Genomic DNA, 16,593 nt, shown 5'->3' on the forward strand with positions numbered 1-16,593 from the left:
AGTGGTTAAAGAAAAGGCCCCAGGTTCAAATCCCACCTCAGCCACTGACTCATTGTGTGACCCTGAGCAAGTCACTTAACCTCCTTGTGCTCCGTCTTTCGGGTGAGACGTAATTGTAAGTGACTCTGCAGCTGATGCATAGTTCACACACCCTAGTCTCTGTAAGTCACCTTGGGTAAAGGCGTCTGCTAAATAAACAAATAACCAGATTTCTTAAAAGGAACTGCCCACGTCAGGACTAATGCACACATTTTTACAGATATGAAAAACACAGATTACACCAGACAGTTAGTGGTACATGATGATAAAAACTGCAAAGCCAGATTTGTAGCGAGGAAAAAAAAAAAAAAACGCATACAACAAGAAAAAAACAAACATCTGTTCTTTTCCTCAATCAAGCAGTCACATTACACAGAATTCACTTCAGTAAGTGTTTCATTTTCCGCACGATTATCACCATTAGCCACTGTCTTAGCCTCCAGCCCTCTGTTCAAAAGCTTCCTTTTCAAACCGTTTCAAACGATTTTCCAGTCCTGCTATAAAAGCACATTCCTCTTCCCCCTCCCCCTTCCACACGCCACAGAGACAGGCAGCAAATCACGCTCCAGCGTACCCCACAGATGCTGAAAAATGTCCATTTTAATGTTCAGGGTGCTCTTGGGGGTATGGGAATTTAATGTAACATAAAACAAAATGCATTTACAAAAAGGGGGATACAAGATCCTGGGAGTGAATTTCCTAAACTTTTGTAGATAACACGCCTGCAACAGTACAAGACTGCCAAGTGGGAACCTGCTAAATGGCTGGCTTGTAATAAATGTGAGCCGCAGATTTATGCACCGCAACTTCACCTTTAGCTGATCTTCTCCAATATACACCAATCAGAAGAGACTCGCTCTGCTGGAATCACATTTTAAGGGGAGTCACCTGGCTCCATTCTAATCTGAAGCACCTGAGGCTGATTAAGCCCTGGTTAAAAGGGTTGGAAACCCTGTAGTCAAGGCTGCGGTGAAACAGGCAAATGGAGGAACAGCCCTGTGCAGCCAGGCTGAAGAAGAAACAGCCGATTGTAAAAGGTACTGTGTGCACATTTCGTGTGTGGAAAGCATTGGTTTTTGGGCTGGTAAACGGCTTAGCCGTCCAGCCATAGTTAGGGGCGGAGAAAGTTTTAGTTAGTGCTCCAAAGTGGAGTTAGGTTTTTGTTTTGTTGATTTGTTTTGGTTATTGTAAATAAATATAAAGTGCATGTAAGTGCTAAATTGCAAGTTCTGTGCCTGGCTCTGTGTGTTTAGGGTGAAACGTGAGCCTCAGCCGGAAGGCTATGGTCACACTGTATATTCTTATCTATTGAACATCCTGTTGTGTATGTTATCTACTATTCTAGTGGAACATTGCTTGCCACACTTATTACAAACTATTCCAGCCACTATGCTTTCCTGCAATAAGCCTCAAGGAGTCTTTTCAGAATCATACAGAAACACATAATAGGATAATACACAGATAGCCTAATTAACAAGCCACAACACAATAAGAGGACTTCCTTCCAAATTGGACCCAACCCCCCCCCCTCCCTTTATGTTGTCATTTTCATTCTGAAATAAAAAAACAATTCAAGATGAACTGAACCCTACAGCCCCCGTCACATTGCTCCTTTTTAAAGCTGTCACCTGGCAGCCGTGGCTACAAACATGAGACGTCAGGCCAGCCTCCCCCTTTTCCATCCAGCACTGCTAATGGCACCCTACCAGAACCTCTCAGGAGTTTAAACATAACAGTTCTGCTCTAATAAGCGTGGGCAGCCATCTCTCCTTGTGTCTCCTAATTCACAAAGAGGACAGAAACACACACGCAACTGTTTGTTTTGTTTTTTCTCTTCCATCTCTGATTGAAGCGAGCCGGAGTAAAAACTCGATAATGAGACCTATTTAGCAATACAGGTGATCTTGAATACAAAAAGTTATTTTTAATTGCATCAGTGACTACTAAAACACAAGATCACCAAAAAAAGTCACAAAGATGCAAAACTTATTTCAGGTAGTGCAGGTTAAAAGGATGTGTTATATCTCTTACCTTTTTCTTCTATTCAGTTTCTTACTTGTTTTATATTTCTGCTTAGACTATTATTTTCCACTCTTCTTAACAATGAATCTGTTGCTGCACTGCTTCAGAATCCACCTGGCATTAATCCTGCCTGTAGAATCCTACTTGTCGGCTCCTTTTGAGCACTTCCTGATTCCAAAGCAGAGCTGAAAGGTCACTGCATTACGTGATTTCTTTCTTATCAGGAAGTACCATCTACTAGGATTCTACTGGCACAGATAATAACACGTGGTTATAATCGTAATTCGATAATAGGGCAACAGAACTCAGAACACAAGTGTGTAACGCAAATCCCAGAAATATATACGCTCACAAATGATCATGCTCATAGATCTATTAAAAGCCACTGGTTAGTAGGGTTGTATCGTGTACTGATGAATGATATATCATATCATACTTGAAGTATGTATCGTTTGCATCGTGATACAAGAACAACAGCACAACATAGCTTATTGTAGATCACAAAATTGTCCTTGAATGAATAATAAGAGTGTTTTATAGTTGGTATGGATACACGCTCTCCCTATCCCATTGATTTTTTGTCTTTTAACAAAATGGTCCATTAAATGACCACTTGATCTTATTATGCATCATACAATCGCTCGTATCGCAACACTTCTGCTCATGATACGTGTTGTATCATGAGATAGGGCATTGTTACACCCCTATTGGGTAGGTGTTTTAGCATTTTCAATATGCTTCAGGTCCCGCTTGGATTTTAAGCAGTGGTTCTTTGTGGGAATGCTCCAACGCATTGAATGCTGTTTCTCTCTGTTCATCTTTTTCTGGTCTGCATTGGTTTCCTTGGAAACAAGACAGCAGGTCATCTTGAAAAAGAAAAAAAAATCAGGCACTTCTTAAGACAACTAATGCCATACACTTTCCTGCTGCTTGCTTATAACAACTTAAAATGACTGGTAATAGTTTAAGCCAGAAGAAGAAATCATGACATTAAGTGTTCAAATATACTTTAAAATGCTCAGTCATAAAATCTATAAAGTTAAGAACAAATTTTATATATAATTTGCATGTCCTTATGGTTTGTCTGTTAGGGATGTTCAGGAAAAATCAACATTAAAGCTTAAATCACATCACCTTTAATGTGTTCCTGTTTACCTTAATTCAAAGATTTTATTTTTTATTTTTTTAGGGCATAGTGCAACCTGGTGGCCAGTTATTGTAAATATTATTTTACACTATTCTTTTTTGAAGAGAATTTAAAAGAAAATGAAAGTTTGTTGGCACACCTTCAAAACAGATTATCCAAATAGTCAAAAAATGTGTACGTGTTCCCAGAACGTTATTATATGAATATTATTATTATTATTATTCATGAAAATATTTGGGAGGGCTGAGGGTCTACACTTCAGACAATTAAAACTATTGGTCGCTTTCAAAACCAGGGAAGATCAGCTCAATAACTGAAGCAGAAAATACACAGCGCACACATACCACGCGCCGTCATCAATATCCCGGATAGCGCATGCAAACAGGAGCAGCTCTTCTCAATGCCATGTTTTTCCCTATGTATGTATGTAGACGCGTAGGTCTGGAGCTCTGTGTTGTGACAGGGGCTCTGTGTGTGTGGGTGTGTAATTAATAAGGCCCTACATGAACTCAGATACTATTTTTATGCCTGTGGGATGACATTTCCAAGAAACATGTTCTTACAAATTGATGAATGCATTTAACATTTTCCATCCTTGGAAATAGATTTTAACGTTTTACTTTAAAGTGTTACAGAACCCATCTCCTGCAGTGTTTTTTTTTATTATTATTATTCACACATCATAGGTAAATAAACCAGGGATTTCAACTATTATTCAGAAACGTTCGCTAGGAGAAAAAGATGTTTTCTTCTAAATATCGCAGCATATCCAGTTCATGCTCCCTCCCGGGTGTTCTGATTGTGAGAACAGAAAACCAGCATTGGGGAACGTGATCTGGAAACACTGCGATCCTTACAAGAGGTTTTTTTTTATTTCTCCTGGCGAATGCTCCCAAGTAAATGTTGAGAAATGTATTGCCAGTTGATTTATAATCTAGGATGTGTGATTTAAAACATGTAAAAAGAGTCTTCAATAGGTTTAATAAGTATAACTCTGCGAAATGGACAACGTGGGACACAGCAAAGGTCACGGTATGCGTTTCTTGTAAACTTTCCAGGGTGTTCTGTGACATTTGAATCACCCTTAGCCGTTCCAAGTTGTAATAATAAAAAAAACTGGTAGTAATGAGACCCATTAACACTAACATGAAAAGAAAGAGGTATCAAAAATCTAACCTGCCTAGAGTATGTGTGATCCTGGAGATTTCACAATAAATTAGAGACTGTCTTCTTCTTTTGGGCCTACATGCGCCTTCTCCTCCAAACACAACCCTTGCACCACTGCTGAGCCACCGACACCTCTTCTTCACTCACCAAAGCACCTGCCGTTCCTAAAAGACCTCCAGCCCCAATCACCCACAGCAGGCTTACCTTCCGAGACCAAACAAGACCACAATTCAATGCGCTGTGCGAACAGCCTGATTAAAACTGTCAGTACACGAAGAACCAAAAAAAGGTCAACCATCCAGGATATAATTAAATCAAATACATCAGGAAGTAATTTATTGAGGGAGATAATCCGCGGCGTGTCATCCGACTGTGATAACCTGACAGGCAGTAGGTAAGGGAAGGATTTCTATTATAAAAAAAAAAAAAAAGAAAATGCAATCTTAAATTTACATAAACATGAACTTCCCGAGCGTAAAGTTAATTTGAGAGACAGACCTGATAATATTCAACAGTTTCATAAAGCAATGTAATTAAAGCTGTGCTGCTTTGATCCATTATGGTAGATTAATTTGCATTTGGTATGTGTTAAAATAACTGGGGGGGCTTCAGAACGCCTTGCGAGTGACGGTTCAAACCTTTCTCCTTTAAAAAAAACAAATACTGCATAAGGCATTCATCTAGAATAAGTATCTTTTTGTCTTTTTACAAAAATGCTCATGCTTAGTTTCACCAAATTATGGAGTGCGGTTACCAAGATGTTACAGCAACACCTTCTGGTTTGAAGTAGCTACAGTACAGATTCATTCCAGAAGTCTCCCTGTTTGAGACATCTGAAAATCACAGCAAGAGATCATTTTATTTGTTCATCATTGTAACAACAAAATAAACTGCAAAGGGAGAGACAAGAGGGTAGATCGGCAGTTTTAGACCTTACTATAGTGCCATCTGAAATGGGAACTTACGGAAAACAGTGAAATCCCGAATGTCCCTAATAATTAAATAAATAAATCCATGCTAACGATGGAGCAGTGTTTTGCTAGGAAACCCTCCTTTAAGAAAGCATGCTCTTTGCCAGCTGCAGTTTAACACAGGGGATGAAGTGGTTCCGCGATGCATGTGATCTCTTTAAAACAGGAAAGGAGGGGCCGATCATCTGCAGGTGCAAAGCAGATGAGACTCAATGTGCCATGCAACCCCCCCTGCAGACTATCTGTACTGCAGCTTAGCACACGGCACAAAAAAAATATGCAAACATTAACTTCTGAAATCACCCTTTTGGATTGTTGAATACATTGTGGGCCAGACTTTCCTTCAGTCTGGAACACCAAATAACAAAGTAATTATGGGTTGCTCACAATCCACTGACACCAAGGTAAAGTTTAAAACCAGCAATCTACACGCCTGTCGGTCACTCGACGGTTAATTTAGTTGTTGCAACGGGGGAAAAGACAATAATCTCTCTCCGTTTATTTAAATTTTCAAAGCTCTCAAAACGCATAGGGCATTACGGGCAGCTGTGTAACATTATAAGGGTCTATAAACTCACAGGGGGGCTCAGTTGATTGTATACTCACATGCACTGTTAAATGTCTGATTGGCATAAACTGCCTAATGCATGCTTAACACGATCAAGAGGTAACGGTTTGTTTCTTCCTTTGCTAAAATAAAATGCAGACATTATTTTTAAAAAGTCTTATTTGTAGTGCATCCACCCATTTCCCATGTTACTGCAGGCTCCTCTCTCAGCTGAAGGTGACAGGTAAATAATGAGGTTGGAGTTCAAGCTGCTGCCTCAGCAGAATAAAGCTCCTTCTGCCACCCTGTGTGGCCCAGGCTGGGTCAAGGGCAGAGGCTGGAGCTACTCACAAGGTCATAGAAAACAAACCTGAAAGTTTCATGAATGCTTTTTTTTTTTTCTTCTAATTCACAATGGTTATTGCCACTGTGACAGATTAACAAGAAAGATTTAAAGAGGGGGAGAAAGAGTGTCTGTGTGTGTGTGTGTGTGTGTGTGCCGCTGGAAAGCCAATGACGACAGGTTCAATGAGGAAGAATGCGGTTTTAAACCAAGGAACCATATTTTAGAGGAACACTCTAATATGATTGCAGGAAAGAGATGTACCATTAGAACCTTGCTAGTTCATGAAAACTCTATATTGATTTTCAAAGCAAATAAAACAAAATCACAAGGATGAAAATCTCAGGGCTTTGATCCATTAGAGCAGAGTTAGAGCGTGGATTAAAAGGAAGATATAAAATGCTGAATTGGCTTTCAGGAAACACAGACAGGCAGCAGAATCCTGTAGCCCGACGAGGAGGCCAGGCAGTGAATGCCAATGGGAGTGTGTTTCCAGAGAGCCCTGGGACACTGTGCTGCCCATGATTATTAAACCATGTGCAGCACGTTTCACCAGTACACACAGGATCATAATACCGTGCCATACATTTCAACAGACTGGACTTTTCTTTGCATTTTGAATCTTTATTAACCCCTGACAGCACACTTGAAGCTGATTTACAGTATATAGAGTAACAGATGGCATTATAATGCTGCAGTGCAATTCCATCGAGGGGAAATTTCCTGTCTATATATATATATATATATATATATATATATATATATATATATATATATGTATGTTTTCACTGATACAGATTCAGTATATATTATATTATTATTATTATTATTATTATTATTACCATCCTGTCGCCTAATATTCCACACAATTGGTATGGATGGACAACTGTATAATCGTTACTCCATGACACACTGTAAGAAGCAACAATGCCATGATAATCTCACGCTGGACCAATGAGGTAACTCGTACACCTGTGTCACTCTTCAGTCAGCACCAGCTACCAATACTTCAAGTTTACCTGTGCCACCACCTCCCAAACTTCCACTATATTTTCAACCTCACCCCTTGGAACTGCCCCCCTGCCTATCTCCTTACTCAACTGTTTTTTCCTGTAATCATTTTTTATTTTTTATTTTAAACCACTAGAATCATCCTGACAGAAAGCATTGTCCCTTTGGTGAACTCTGATCAAGCACTTTTTATTTATTTATTTTTAATCTAAACACCTAATTTATATAGAGCTTTCTATTGGCCAGCGCTGCTATCTTTGCATCATACAGTATCTGCTTGTGTTTTGTTCAGTGCTGTAAGCACCACTATGACCGATGGATGCAGCTATCTGTATGCAGCTTGGAAGCATGCTTAATACAACCTAGAGGCAGTGCCTGAGGACTGAAACCCGGGCACTCTGTCTGCTGTGACTGTACCACTCAAATCACTGAGCTACAGGGCAGGGTTCATTACAGATGTCATGCGGCAGCTATGAATGCAGCTCCTTGACTGTATTGCATTTTGATGATGTGTGTGGGCAGCTGCTATTTATCTTGCACACGTTTTCATGCACATTAGCTGCTAGTTAAATGGTGCTTGTCTGCAAAGAAACATGCTGTATACGGCATGCGGTTTATAAATATACCCACTGGTCACAGGTAAGCTGTTTATTATTAGAATTTATCCAATTCACATCGCAGAGTCTACCCTTTGACACACTTTAACATGCATGATCACTTCTTCTACACAATGATCATGAGCAACGAAAACGGCAAAAAAACAAAGTCAGAAAGACAAACGCTTTGGCGAGTGCCTGTCAGAAGGACACTGAAGCGTCTGTCCGTCTGGGTTTCTTAAAAACTATGACTGCCTGTTTTTGAAATAACACAAAAGGGGAACGATAACTAAAAGCGCATCTCGATTGTTCTTTTATTTTTTTTGCTTCAACTTCAACACTCCTCCGAGCTGTTTTTGTATTGATGCTATTTAATAAGACCCTAAGCAGGTTTTTTTGCAATGGATTCCCAATGTTTCTAATGAGTGAAGATTGCCTCTAGCAGTGTGTATCTTCAAGTCTCACGGGACACTGCTGGCAACAAGATACAGTCACATCATTATTTTTTTAACTCATTTTTGCTCCCCCCTCCCCCCAGTTAAATAAAACGATAATGAGCTATTTAAAATGAATTCTTAATTTTAATAGCTTCCTGAGGTACTTGACAGTCTTGAGGTATTTCAGCTATTCAAGACAAGTGTATCAATGCTTTTATTATTATTATTATTATTTATTTCTTAGCAGACGCCCTTATCCAGGGCGACTTACAATTGTTACAAGATATCACATTATACATTTTTTCACATTATACAGATATCACATTATTTTTACATACAATTACCCATTTATACAGTTGGGTTTTTACTGGAGCAATCTAGGTAAAGTACCTTGCTCAAGGGTACAACAGCAGTGTCCCCCACTGGGGATTGAACCCACAACCCTCCGGTCAAGAGTCCAGAGCCCTAACCACTACTCCACACTGCTGCCCAGAGTGAGAATGCCCTTGCATGTCAAACACATCAATGTTACTGTATAACAATAGCCAGTGTTTTCACAGTCCCAAACTTACTGTAATTAACAGTAGTCCAATACAAGTGCTAATGAAACCAATCGCAAAAGTTTAATTTGAAGAAAAGACTTATCCTAGCAATTTGTCAATTGATGGTAAGCCAGATATCTCAGCAAGATACCAAAAGAAACGGGCAGAGTGCTGCAGGTTTCCTTCCCTTGTGTTATCCCAGCTTTTCTGTTTATTACACCCACTGTGTGCTACCCTATTCCTTGGCGTTTTGCTGGCACTGCACCTTTTACAAAAGCTTTCTAAGACCTAAGGCACAAGTACTGTATACCGCTATTAAAACACAGCCAAAGATTTGAGGATTAGCATCCACAGTGTGAGTATTAAAAGGGGATACAGCTCCACAGCGATGAACTAAAGTTTTGCATCACCTAGAATTTTAGGATCAAGACTTTTTTTGTTTAAAAAAACCAAAAAACTATATGTTAAATCATGTTAGATTTTGAAATGTCACATTTAAAAATTGGTGTCAGTTTTTTGTTCAGTATATGGAAAACTACAAAGCGGTGCGTAATTCAATATGTTAACTTAACATTATTCAGCAGGTTTATGAAGCACAATGTGTTAATTCTATAGGGTGATGCAAAACTTTTGGCCATAGCTGCACATTCTTTTGGCCATAGCAATCACATCTATTTCTGTAGTCTGATTGGCTGCAGTTCTACACTGAGCACAGACTGTACAGTATGTCAGCTCAACAAAATAACCCCAAACTGAAGAACCAATCAAAGAGGTTGTGCATAGGGGGGACGTGGAGGTTTGAACTGAGATTGCAAATGTGTCATCATGTCTACACAGGAAACAACAATTGCATAATATTTCAATCAATGTTTACCAGAAAGAATGCACTGTTTTATGAGGATCAAGCTTTCTTTTTTTTTTTTTTAATAATTGTAATAATTTACAATACCATGATTATACACCACTGTACTAATGCCATGTAAGAACATCTGAAAAATACAAAACTAAAATATAAATGCTTTACAACTGTAAATCACCAGCCAAATGTACTTTTATTGAATGGTTTAGGGGTAAAACTACCTTTTACATACGAAGGGTTAAACATCAGAATCTATTAAATGCCGATTTACACCCTTAGTTTGAACTCTAAAACATTTAGAATGTTTGAACTGTAACCCTTTAATTCATTTAAAATTAAAAGTCTGCTCAGCTGCATTAGTGAAAAACAAGCTCAATAAGGCAACGATAAAGCAGCTAATACTAATAGGTAATAAAGTGGACTGAAAATCTTTAAGCACTGGGGATTTCATCCTCCGTTGATAAACAGGGAGAACTAAATGAAACACGCTGCCTTTCCCACCCTGAAGCGCAACACCTGCACTATGAATGACTGTGCAGCCGACTCCCAAAGCTGGGCCCAACTGTGGAGAAATGCTGCCACCTGGAGGCTCCTGCCTTACACTGCAGCAACACAACCTCCTGATCTCTGCAGGCCCAGACAGTAACTGCAGTTTAGCCCAAACAAAACAGAACCTAGCAACTCTCTTCCAGGTCAGCTCTCCCACAGCAGGTTTATTACCGGCTACAAAATAGATTTTATGACTTATGTGAAAGGGGTATCTACCTGTTGAGAGCTTCCTTAAATACTTTAACCAATTATTCGTGTCTCTTATGTGACCAGCAGATGGGGCTTTAAAAGCAAGCATGAAGATGAAAGGAAGCAGCTGAGAGGACACTACAATCTCCATAGTTTAGCAATATCGAAAAAGCTTTTGAACTGCGGGAACAGTATGTGCTCCTTCTTACATCCCATCAGAATGGAAATAGTTGCCGCCTACACCAGCATCGGTATTGTCTGAGCTGTGCTTCAATATTGTTGTCATGCAAGTCCTCAGATGCTTTCTCTCCTTAATTCATTACTTAAGCTCTTTAATCTGTCTATGCAGACTTTGATTATCGGCACAAATATGCATTGGTACATATTCCTCATAGAGAACTCTTCTTCATTGCAAAGTGTACTGAATCTGTTACGAAACGAGAAGCAGGGACGAAAGTGGAGCACACTCAAAATTTATCATTTGAGAAAAAAAATCACCTTTCCTTTACCTCAATGGTGAAGCGTTACAGAATGGCGTGTAGTGTTCGGAGCAAACCGACTATCTCCCACTGCCACTGTCGACATGGCCCAACCGTAAATTAACAGTTTGTGAAATATCAAACTGGAAGCACTGTACTGTTACTTGTTATTGTTAGTGCATGTTCCCAGAAAACATAAGAATATTTATGAATGACAGGATGCCATAAGGCCTATCTAAGGTTGCTAGTAGCTGACTGTTTACAGAACTTTGTCAAGTTGGGTCTTAAGGATCCAGTGACTCTGCCTCAACAGCATGACTAGGCAGCCCCTTCCATCCCCTCAGCACTTGGTTCAGGTTAACTATATCAACTCCTTTTAAGATGTTTAAAAGATCCCCCCTCCAAACATTCTTTATTCTAAGCTAAACACATTCAGTTCTTTCAGCCTCTCTCTAGCTCAGTCCTTGAAGTTAACAAGGGAACACAAGGTAATTACTTTGCTAATAGCATAAAAGACAAGCCTCATGTAAACAAGTCCATCGCATCTCTTTGCATTCTCTCCAGTGTTCCATCTGCTCCATAATGGAATGTTCGCATCCTAGAAGATTTTTTTTTTTCCTTTGAAAGTGAAAGTGAAGCATCATTCAACCCAACCTCAAGAACCCCGACCACTTAAAGATTTGAATTCAAGTACTTTTCCGCATTACCGAGCGGTAATGCAAATGTGCTTTTAGTTAGCTACACTAGGTAAACACTTCTCAAAGCTGCTTGTGACTGGCCTTGGAAACTACCCAGAAAAAATAGATTTTTAAATAAATAAGACTGAATATTTTTTTTCCCCTTAAGCTTTTAAAACCAGATACTCAAGAAGCGCTTTCATTAGGAGCGCCTGCCTTCTCCGTTCTAGTCTTTAATTATTGTCTTTTCTCTCATCTGTTTCTTTGCCAGTAAGCACACGCTGTTCTATACCCCTAACTTTTTTTTTTTCGTTTTTCTTTTCACCTGTTTGGTTTCATCGTTTATGCCTGCAGATTCTGTTCGTAGCTTTTGGAAAGTGAGACTGCACAATATTGCACAGACGTCATTATATTTGACAAGAAGAAAATGCTTCTAAGAGTCTTCTATGGAAAGATGAACAGTAGCTATGGGAAGTTTCATCCCCCATGTGGGAAAATCAAGGGAACCTGACCCACGCTGTGTCTCAAAATGATTTAGCACTTCACTGTGGAACATTTTCTATCTCACTACAGTGCGCACATCACTTCACTGTCTGTATCAGAATCAGAGCTCATTTCACCAGATTCTTCAGAAGTCGTCACTGTGGCTGTTTAATGATACCTGTTTGGCATCCTAAAGGGTCTTCTTTTTTAAACACAGAGAATGGGGAAATAAAATCTTAACCATGTCTGTCTTCATTAAAGCAGTCAAGGCATAACAATACTACAGTCTGAGCTGAATTAGAGGTGCTCACTCTTGTCACCTACTGTATACATGGTACCTAATTAAGATCACATTATAAATCTGAAGTGGCTCAAACTGCTATGCAGATAGATATTGTATTTTACACTTCAGAGGTTTTTATATTGATTTTGCTTGTTTGCTTCTGTCCTTTGTCCTTTGGGAACACTCAGAAAGGCTCTGGTATACGTAGTTGGCGCTGCTTCTATTTCTCAGGAAATCCTCTGCACCTTCCCATAGTCTTCACAGACAATACCACATTTCTGAACAGCTGACGTCTTCAGATTTTAATTGAATTACACTACGAATACTATATATAAAGATAAGTTCAATAAGCTTGACGGCAACACCTTAGTTTTTAGGTAAATAATAAAACTCCTCTCACTTTACTTGGGGGAGGGGGGGGGGGGGGGAGCACTTGGTGCGAGTCATGGAAATGATTTAACTTAAAACAAGCATCAATCTGTGCAGAGGATGTGTTCCCCGAACGCACCAATAATCACTCACCAGGAAAGCTGGAGGAAATTCAATTTAGAGCAGAAATGGGTTTCTATCCAAAGCATTTTCTTCCCCTACTAATACCTGCTTGAAAAAAAAAGCCAACAGCTAGATTTTTGAAATATGTTATTTGTGCAGAAGAACGCTACTAATTCAGTCAGCCTTTATTTACAAAATGGTATCCCCCTACTTCACCCAACGTATTTCAGTCGTAATTCATTTTATAGTTGGATGACTTTTCCACAATGTCTAGAATCCTTTATTACTATAAACGTTTTTTTTAAGACGCGATACAACCATGGATTTAAAATTCATTAGTGGCCCTATCACTGGTACCCTTATTGTGCTGCTCCTTTTTATACATAGTCTGAGAAATGACTGAATTACATGGAAACACCCAGACACCCTCACATTGAACTGTGAACCACGGTACATAACAGCCAGAACCAGAACGACACCCAACAAAAAAACTACTTCAACACTTCCATAAACCTCGTGGTATGATGCGCTCAACTTCCAAAATCAATGTTCTCCACTTGAACCTGCAATACCTGAAGCCTGTGCTACCTTCTGGACTGAATTCCAACTCCCACTGCCCCAACCTCCAGCTAGCTACTCCAGCCTCTTTTCTTCATTGACGGAAGGTTTAGAAAGTGAATAGAACAGCTCCCAGCTTCATTTCTGATGGGGGATTGATTTAATGAACAGCCCGTTCTCTCTATGGAGAATGGACTAGAGGAGCATGCACACAATTATGGCCCAAGCACACTCAAGGGGGAGATAGGGGAAGGGTTCAATTGATGAGCTCATCCCTCCATTGACACCCACTTGCTCAAGTAAGTCATCGTCACGCAGCCCAGTCCTTGATCGGATGATTAATGCACTTCCACTCCATTCTCATTCTGGAACATCCACTCGCCTGGGGGGAGTTCCCGTTCACCCCCCCCCCCCCTCCCCATTGTCCTTTAACCCTTTCTATTACAGATCCTCCATGTAGGAGTGTGACAGACAGATGGGCCTAAATGGTTACAGATACATCGGTCTGCTCTTTTTGAGTGGCTATATTTTGCGAATACTACTATAGCGGTCTGCCATATTGAATGGGATTATCTTTCCTAGTCCTGCATAAAGCTGTGCATTGTGCGTGGTTGACAGAGTTAATGATGGGCAGTTTTGTTTAAAGCAAAACTGGAGTTTGGGGGAGTATACATAACAATTATAAACTGACATGTATGCATCCCTCATGAACCACTTGGTGGATTACAAGCAGCTATGTAGAGCTTTCAGTCATGAGTCTGTCCACACACAAAGGCTGTATCCCCTCAACCTGCACCGATCTCAAAGCACAGGAGAGCCCAATTAGGTCCTAATTCAATTCTCACTCTCACCCACTGCAATCCCTCACTCCACTGCTCATCCGCCTCTTCAAATAAATAATTTTTATGGAGGCCTTTAGCCACTACTGGCCCTTTGGTTATTACACCCAAGAGTGCTTCAGCTGTGAGAGATCTCAATTAAACCTCGTAGCCCAAAGATAACAGTGTGTCATGAGAACGGGGCTTGGCGGTGGAGAGTTAAACACATGGCGTGGGTGGGCACTAGCACAGTGCATCAAGGCTGGACAGAAACTAGATCCTGCAGCCCAGTATAAGCAACACCACGTGTTCTGAAACATAAAAAAAGAAAATGACGGAGATTTAAATGTCTGTTTTTCTTCCCTGATATTCAAAGCGTACTGGGGGGGGGGGGGGGCTGGGACCATAACCTCCTACTGCTGAAGGTAGTACCAGGAACATGACGCCTGTTTACTTTACCGAGTGGCAGGAAAGCTTAAATAAGAGAAGAGAAACATGCACACACACACATTCATGACAAGACCCTTTGACACATCGAGATTGGATTAAAGTGGAGCCTCAGTCTGCTTACCACTTAATAACCCTGAAGTTTAAATCACAGAGTGAAAGTTTCAATCACATTCTGGCACCGGCTATCGCAGACAGCTTGGGAGGGGGAGAGTGACGTGAAATATTAATCTTCACCTGGGGTTTGGATTGTAAGTGCCATTGCTTCAGGCATTCCAATGGGAAGGCGGGGTGGGGGAGGGCAGCTATGGTCTTTTCCATTGTCACAATTACAAGCAAATTAGAATAAGGCTCATTACAAGGGGATCGTCTTAAAAGTGAAAGAGATAAAGCTAAAATGGTTCTGTCCAAAAAGTGAGATTTGGACATTTCACATTGTTTTCAGCATTGACAGCTACTGCAATGCTTTAATTAACAAAATAACAATAACATGCATTCATTAACTAACTAACTAACAATTAGATGTCATTTTCTAAGCCAGTATTAAACAAGGGGTTTTTTTTTGTTTTGTTTTTTTTATTTTAATATAATTTGTCTTCTAATGCTGGTTATTTTCTCTAAAAGAAACGCTAGAACACAAAGCATATTTTGAACACCAGTTTCATTCCAGGTCGGTTAACTGTTCAAACTATCAAGATTCCTACGACAGGCCTGACATTATGAAAGAAAATCTATTAAAATAAAAAGAAATAGATAAAGCGTTACTGCCATCTAGTGTATACTGGATGTGTTGCAGACACAGAGAGATGAGCCACGTCTCGGGTCTTTATACCTATGGAATGACCAGACTCCCTCATCACCATCATCATCAGTAAATCGAGGTCACAACCCACCCCACTCTGTGATGATGTAATACTTGAACTCCACTGTCAAGCAGTGATTTTTTTTTTTTAATCCCTGCAATTGTTTAGAAGAAGCTTTGGCACCCCCTGCTGGAAATTCAGAGTAACAGGCATGGGAAGAAACAAGATGGAAGGTTTGTGTTTATACTGCAGAGCAAGGAAAAGTGCTGGCTCAAACGGAGACAGAAATATGAGTGACAAATATAGGTATCCGCTTTAGTGTTTACACAGTACTGAGTGTGGCTCTTTATTTTCATATTCAATATGTGTTCAATGGCTTTGCTGTGTACACATTAAAGTGGGATACTTGCAGTCTCATACACATTCATGCAGCACTGTATCACTAACAAACAGCATTCAAATGCTGGGCTTCTCATCATGGCTTTTATGACTACAACGCCACAACTCAAACTGTAAGAGGTATGACACAGGCCCGGTTTTTGGGATGGAACCGCATAACAGTCTCGCGTTTTGATTGGTCCATGTCTGTCACATGAATACGTCGTCACACGAGTGGAAAAGCGTGCTGGCATTTTTAACATTGTGATCAGATAGAGAGAGTGATCTGCTTTCCACAACCTTACCATTAAAATATAATGTGGTATTACACTGTACTGATATTACAAACTATGAGGAATTACTTTATATAAATTATCATGTTATGCACGAATGTAAGAATTGGCTTTCTGTGGTGGTGTACTTTTTTCTTTCAAGTAGCATATATCTATAATCGTTTTTGCGATATATTTTAATATTAAACATATACGCTATTGCAGTTTTGTTACAGGATACATTAGTTTATCTCTAATGTAATCACAGTTTTACATATAGACTGCCCCTGTTTGCATTTACGTCGCAAATTCTGGGCCGCTTTACTTTTCAGATAATGTCCCAAATTCTGGGCCGATTTGGTTTGCAGATAACATCCCAAATTCTGGGCCGCTTTGGTTTTTAGATAACGTCCCAAATTCTGGGCCGCTTTGGTTTTTAGATAACGTCCCAAATTCTGGGCCGCTTTGATAACATCCCAATTTC

General features: G+C 39.9%; 1 protein-coding gene across 6 annotated transcripts in view; it reads right to left on the reverse strand.

Annotated features, from left to right (window-relative positions):
• Positions 1-16,593, reverse strand: part of LOC117415573 (serine-rich coiled-coil domain-containing protein 2-like) — an 84,481-nt gene that overhangs the window by 39,756 nt on the left and 28,132 nt on the right. The window lies entirely within an intron of this gene.

The sequence above is a fragment of the Acipenser ruthenus genome, chromosome 7 (genome assembly GCF_902713425.1).
Source record: "Acipenser ruthenus chromosome 7, fAciRut3.2 maternal haplotype, whole genome shotgun sequence".
NCBI lineage: Eukaryota > Metazoa > Chordata > Actinopteri > Acipenseriformes > Acipenseridae > Acipenser > Acipenser ruthenus.